The following is a 7,216-nucleotide window of genomic DNA, read 5'->3' on the forward strand; positions in this document are numbered from 1 at the left end:
CGGTGGTGCAATCTTGGCTCACTGCAACCTCTGCCTCCCGGGTTCAAGTGATTCTCCTGCCTCAGCCTCCCAAGTAGCTGGGATTACAGGCACGTGCTGCCACGCCTGGCTAATTTTTTGGATTTTTAGTAAGACGGGGTTTCACCATGTTAGCCAGGATGCTCTCAAATCTCCTGACCTTGTGAGCCGCCTGCCTCAGCCTCCCAAAGTGCTGGGATTACAGGTGTGAGTCACCGCACCCAGCCAATAATTTTCTTTTTAACTGTAACATCTCTATCTGTTATTGAGGAGCCCAAATATGGGCAGAGAAAATGTAAAAAATGTTAGTAGTTCATATGCATATAGTAACTTAAGTAAATAGCCATATAAAATACCATATTTTGACAAAAAGAACCATGATTATGTCATAAATATCACAAGTATCGGTGTTCTACTAAACCTAACTGTATCTGTATCATTTCCCTGCTTGTTTGCCTCTTCTTAAGGTGAATGCTTTGTTAAAATTGTGAACACTCATATTATTTTGGATTTCATGCACAGGCAAACCAATTTATGTCCTATTACACTCCTTTGTCATAATGACATAATTCTGCTGAATTGGTAAAAGTCCTAATGCAGATTATTTTATGAATAGAAAATTAAAAGAAAAATTACTGGCATAAAACAGAACCACAGTGGACGCTCACTACAATCTACCCTTCAATTTTACCTAGCACATAGTCAAAGACATGCTTACATTCCAAAAATGCCCCTGCCAGTCATAATCTACATGCCGTCAAAAACACCCACCTCCTCTCCAATGGAAAATTACATAAAATCATATCTACTAGACCTTCTCAGGTAGTGTCTGGAGATCAGTGCTCAAGTTCAAGGTTTCTGTGAGATGTACAACCTCCTTCAGGGTAATTGAGTGAGGCGTTAATGTCAAGTTCAAAAAAACTGCAGTCTTCAGCTGGATGATGAATTTCACTGCTCTATCCATCAGGGTCCCAAGCAAAAGTAGAAAGTCCAACTAAAAAGAAAAATTTTTGTTTCTATGTTTAAATTTTTATTGAAACCTTGAGCAAACAGCTGAGAACAACACTGATGCACTTTCTGCTCTTATGAAACTTACATTCTGTGAGAGGAAGGGAGAATTCAAACCATTTAATTAATCATAAAAATTAATCAAGAATTTAAGGAAGCTACAAAAGCTTATACTTGGAGGTCTGATTTGGTCAGGGAGGAGAAAATTCACTTTTCTATGTAGAGAGTAGATTTCAAGAAGGAAATTGAGTGTGGACGTAGAGAAATTCTGATTTATAACTCAAGAACCCAGGGTTTTGTAGTAGCTGAGCTATTGTCCCTAGGCCGGCAGTTACTAAAGGAGAGAGGGTCCCATAAAGCCATTTGGCCTGAAATGAGCAGTGACCTTCAGCTGAGGGACACAGGAAGGGAGGCTTAAGATAAGTACCCTTCTCCTAGCCTCCCACCTCATTTTTTTTTTTTTTTTTTGAGATGGAGTCTTGTTCTGTCACCCAGGCTGAAGTACAGTGGCCTGATCTCAGCTCACTGCAAGCTCCACCTCCCGGGTTTACTTCAGCTCACTGCAAGCTCCGCCTCCTGGGTTTACGCCATTCTCCTGCCTCAGCCTCCCAAGCAGCTGGGACTACAGGTGCCCACCACCGTGCCCAGCTAATTTTTTGTGTATTTTTGGTAGAGACTGGGTTTCACCATGTTGGCCAGGATGGTCTCGATCTCCTGACCTCGAGATCCGCCTGCCTCAGCCTCCCAAAGTGCTGGGATTACAGGCTTGAACCACTGCGCCTGGCCCCACTTCCTTCTTACCTACTGCTGTGCCTCCCCATAGGCTTAACCCAACTGGAAGCCAGAGGAGGTAAGAATCCTTTAAGGGTGTTCATGCAGGTCAGCCTCCCAGGATAGCATTGTAGGTAGAGGAAGGTGGAGCATGGAAAAGGATTCAGAGGGGCAAATAAAAGGTGCATGACAGACAGAATTACCATAATAAAATATCTCATTTAGGGAAAAGAAAGAGGCTTGGGAATAATCATTTGTTAGGAGCAGGCAGTATAAAATGTTCTTGACTTGCTTCCTTGGAAATAGAGGAAGTGTCTTTGCTGTTTTGTTAAGACAAGGTGGCATTCTACTGCCAAGGCTGAAGTGCAGTGGCACAACCTCAGGTCACTGCACCCTCAACCTCCTAGGATCAAGTGATCCTCCAGCCTCAGCCCCCAAGTAGCTAGGACTACAGGTGTGTGCCACCACACCCAGCTAATTTTTGTATTTTTTGTAGAGATGGGGTTTTGCCATGTTCACCAGTCTGGTCTCAAAGCACTGGACTCAAGTTATCCACCAGCTTTAACCTCCCAAAGTGCTAGCATTACAGTCATGAGCCAACACACCTGGCTCAGAAATGTCCTTTAAAAGCCAATCAGCACCTTGAGTTCTGTTCCCTGGAAAGATTTCCCTGATATTGGAGAGATTCTTCTTGAGTAGCTGTATTACCTTTGCAAGTCCAAATCATTCTTTATAGGTGGGGATACTTAGGCCTGAGGAATGCATTACAAGTTGAGTAATCTCTGTTCCTAGGGCTAGGTTTCCCTTTCCTAGAAAATTTAATTAATTTAAAACCTCTGCTTTCTTCAAGTCAATTTGAATTTGAAACTCTATTTGCTAATTACTAAAACAAAAAAATCTTGTGGAGTCATGCCCATTTAAGCTTTTGGTTTGCTAAAGAAAAAGATAGGCCATCTCTGCATCATTCCTGGCAGCTCTGCTTTTCCCTGTAACTCTAATGACCTTTGTTTAGACTCAGATGAGAAACAGTAGCTGAAGTATTGAATGAGGATAATGGAGATCTTCCTTCTAAAGTTTGCCCTTTAAGCTGAATTCCAGGGAAATGTGGTTTATGATAGGATATAGTATTCCTTTAGTCCAACTAGACAGCAGCTGTCAGAGATGCTTAAAAAGTGTTCCCAAATCTTTGGCTTCTCCTAGATGTCCAAATTTTGTTTGCGAAGATCTCACTATTTCCTAACTGCTACAACGTCTTTAAAGTGTGACAAATAACTAAAAAAAACTGTGTTATCTCCTAACTTTCATGGATTTCAAATCTTGTTCTAGAAATAAAATGCTTTGCTTTACTAATGTATATGCTTGTCCTGTTTTTCTGTATCTACTTTCTGGTGGACCTGCTTAGATGGAAATTTGTATCTCTCTTGAAAGACAGAAACTAGCATCTCTTAAATCTCATTAAAAATATCTTAGGCCAGGAGTGGTGGCTCACCCCTGTAATCATAGTACTTTGGGAGGCTGAGGCGGGCAGATCACCAGAGGTCAGGAATTAGAGATCAGTCTGGCTAACATGTGAAACCCCGTCTCTACTAAATATACAAAATTAGCTGGGCATGGTGGTTCATGCCTGTAATCCCAGTTACTCCAGAGGCTGAGGCAGGCAAATCGCTTGAACCCAGGAGGTGGAGGTTGCAGTGAGCCAGAATCGATCCACTGCACTCCAGCCTGGGAAACAGAGTGAGACTTGGTCTCAAAGAAAAAGAAAAAATTTTAATTCCATTTCTAAAATTCTAAAGAAGTAACACACTTGAACACCCTAATACTTTGCTACTATGGTCACAAGGTTTTTGGCCCCAGTATGAGAAATTGTTAACTCAATATTTTTTGTATGGCTACCATATATCTCACACTCTCAGAGCTGCTGGAGAACAATTAATTGTACAATCAAGGCCTCTGCTCAATGGAGCTTTTATTTAGCTGAGTGAATCAATAGTTTGAGAACTGAGAAACAAGAAATGATGGTTTATAGCTACTCTTCACAGCATGTCAAGGACAGTCACCCTCACAGTCAGAGATTAAAGGATCCTCACTCTCCCAGTCATCTTACCTGCTTCCATATTTTAGATTCAGTAGCTTATAAATCTCTCAATTTCTATATTTGTCAGTACTCCTTGGTTGAAATTATGGCAGAGTTGCCTGGGTAAGGAGTTCAAATTTTTCTTAAATTTCAGATACTTATAACACAAACAAAATAGTTTTGCTTTTTAGCCTTCTTTCTCCTGGGACGTTATAGTTGTTCCTCCATTATTGGGTCAATTAATTCTCAAAGTGACCTTTGCAGCCTGAAATCAATTGGGATGGGCCCTAGGTATCTCAGCATTCTCCAACACTGGGCCGAGTTCCTGGCCCAAGAGTGGCCATCTTCAAGTAATTCGAAAGGATCACTGTCCCTTCTCCTGCATTATCCCACTTCCTCCCACACACACACACTTACTTACATGTGTTGAAAATTTTAATTCCACCTTGATTTCAGTCCCTAATGTCATATCTACTGGTATTCACTAGGTGCTTTCTTCATGCAAGTGAGATTGCAGGCAAACGACTCTGACAGGCCAGTGCCCCAAGACAGATACTCAGATGAGTATTGCCACAGTGGTACTACTCTGAGGGTACAGGCTGTGGTAATGGTAATAGAAAGGGTAGGGGAAACTGATTTAAAATATGTTTTTGAGAAAGAATCAAAAGAATAGGTTTGCAACCAACTGAAAGGTAGAAAATATCTTTCTTCACGGGTGTTGCTGTTTTTTTAAACATGTGTTTAGTTTTCTCTTTATCAAGAGTAAGGGAGACCTCTTAACTCAGTTTGAGATACACTAAGTTTGAGAGCTAATTCTATGTTCAGCATTAGTGCATACTTTCCTATAGACAATGAACAAAGTGAAACTGGACCTCAAGAAAAGTGCAAAATATGAGTTTTTAATTATATTCATAGAGTTTAGAGTGGAAGAAGTAAAATTATGATTACATATGAAGAGCATGTGAAAAAAGGTAAGATGCAGATCTAGGATGGAACTTAAATTTCTATAAACAGGGAAAATAAAAGAATACAGTGGTTTCTATCTTTTGCTGCAAGTAAGAATCACTTGAGGCACTTCTACAAATTCTAATTCCCAGATTCTACCACATACCAATGAAACTATTATGTCTAAAGGTGGGAGCCAGTGAATTGTGGGCATACCAATGAATTGATACGTCTAAGGGTGGGAGCCAGGCATCAGTAATTCTTAAAGATCCCCAGATGATTTCAATGTGCGGCAATGAACTAATGGAAGACGACTGTGTATGAGTTGCTGATGTGGTTAAAACAAAACAAACAAACAAAAAAAACTAGCGAAGTATGGAATGGAAACCAGAAGAAAAGATTATAAAGGAGGACTTGGGGCATTATCAAAGGCCTTTAAAATGTGAGTTTTCTTTTATTCCACTTCTAAGAATTTAATAAAATTAATGTAAAACTTGCCTATAAGTATATTCATTCTAACATTGTTTTGAATAGTCCTACCCAAAATGTCCGAAAATGCAATAGAACTTCACTTCCTCTTAAAAAATAATATGGATAAATTGATTTATGGTTATGGAAAGATCACCATGTGTTTTAAGAGGAAAGTAGATCATAAACCTATTGAGAACAGTCTGATTTATTCATATAATTGCATGATATACAATATATACACATACTATTTTTTTTAAATCTAGAAGTATGTACATACAATAAAATGTTAACATTCCCTAGAGGTTGAGAGGATGTCTGATTTTGTTCATACTCTTCTTATTCATCTATATTTTTAAATTATAATAAAGTAACACACATATCATTTTTAAAAGGAAAGAATGGTCAAATACTGGATTACCTCCCTGGATTGTTTTATTGATGTGCTAGATATTAAACCTTTGAAGGAAAGCAGTGGACCTCTTTTTTGCTGACCATTGTGTCCCCAACACCTGGGTCAAAAGTTGTTATATGCTAAGCATTTGGTATCACTATTAGTGAATAAATGAATCAAATTCCTAATGGATTTTCTGCTTCCCATCTTGTTCTTATCCAGTACATTATCCCACCTCTTGCTAGCATGTTCATTTTGAAATACCAGTTTCATCATGTCACTGTCTTGCTAAAAATATTTCAATTACCACTTACCATTTCAGGATAAATTCTGGATTTTAGCATAATATCTAATACCTTGTCTGCCTATCTCTTCAGCCACATCCCTGGTAATGGTATACCTTGTACTCTGATCTGTTTTCTGTTTTATCAGGATATGAACACAAATATTTTTCCTTGATTCAGAAAATCCATTCTCTTTCTTGGTCAGACTGAACTATCCAGCTATCAGCACTTAACTTATCTTTCACCTTCTCTAGGAAGCTGTTCTCTTTTAGTCTAAATTAGGTATCCTTCCTAATCTGAACTTTCCTTAGCCATTGCACGTATTATGTTTTATTGTATTATATATTATATTGCATTGTATTATATTAGAGTATTTAATACTGTTTTATTGATTTTTATTATTAAGAATTATATTTGTGCATGTTGACAATTTCAGAAAATATAGAAAAGAAGTCTGAAGAGAATAGCGTTAGCCAATCTGCCAATATCCCAAAATATTTCTTTTGTACAAATATTGTACAAACAAATGTACATGTTTCAGTGCACATCCTCCTCCCTATGTGCATTTGTGCACCCTCTGCCCCCAGTGTATTTCCCATAATGAAGGCAGAGTAGAGTGACTTTTTAAAACTATAGACCAATCATGCCATTCCCCTGCTTAAAGTTATTTTAAAATTCCTTATTGGCTTGAGAAAAAGATCTAATATCCTTATTGTAATCTGTAAGGTCAGGAAAGATCTGGTTCCTACCTACCTTTCCACACTTACCACATATCACCTCTACACCACTCCCTCCACACTACTACATTGAAGTTCCCACCTCTATGCATGCCAAGCTTTTTACTACTACAAAGGGAACTTTCTCTGTGTTCTCTATTATACTGCATTGTCAGGTTTTAATTATACATCTGAAACACTTTGCTGTCTTTATATATATATATGTCTATATATATATATGTCTTTAATAGGCATTTTGCCCAAAGTATAATATACTTAAAGACTTGAAACAGTCAATCAAATGATAGAAGTTTTCACTTTTCATTATTTCAAGAGAATAAAGAAAAGGAACTAAACAAAATGCCTACTTGGATGTAGGCAATAGCTACGAGAATAGGTACAATGATACAAACACTACTTAATAAAAACTCAAAAACATACACAGAGTTAATATTCGATTTACTGTGGATATTTAAGAACTGAAGGGCCAGGCGCAGTGGCTCACGCCTGTAATCCCAGCACTTTGGGAGGCCGAGGC

The sequence above is a fragment of the Mandrillus leucophaeus genome, unplaced genomic scaffold, assembly GCF_000951045.1.
Source record: "Mandrillus leucophaeus isolate KB7577 unplaced genomic scaffold, Mleu.le_1.0 Scaffold722, whole genome shotgun sequence".
In the NCBI taxonomy this organism is placed as follows: domain Eukaryota; kingdom Metazoa; phylum Chordata; class Mammalia; order Primates; family Cercopithecidae; genus Mandrillus; species Mandrillus leucophaeus.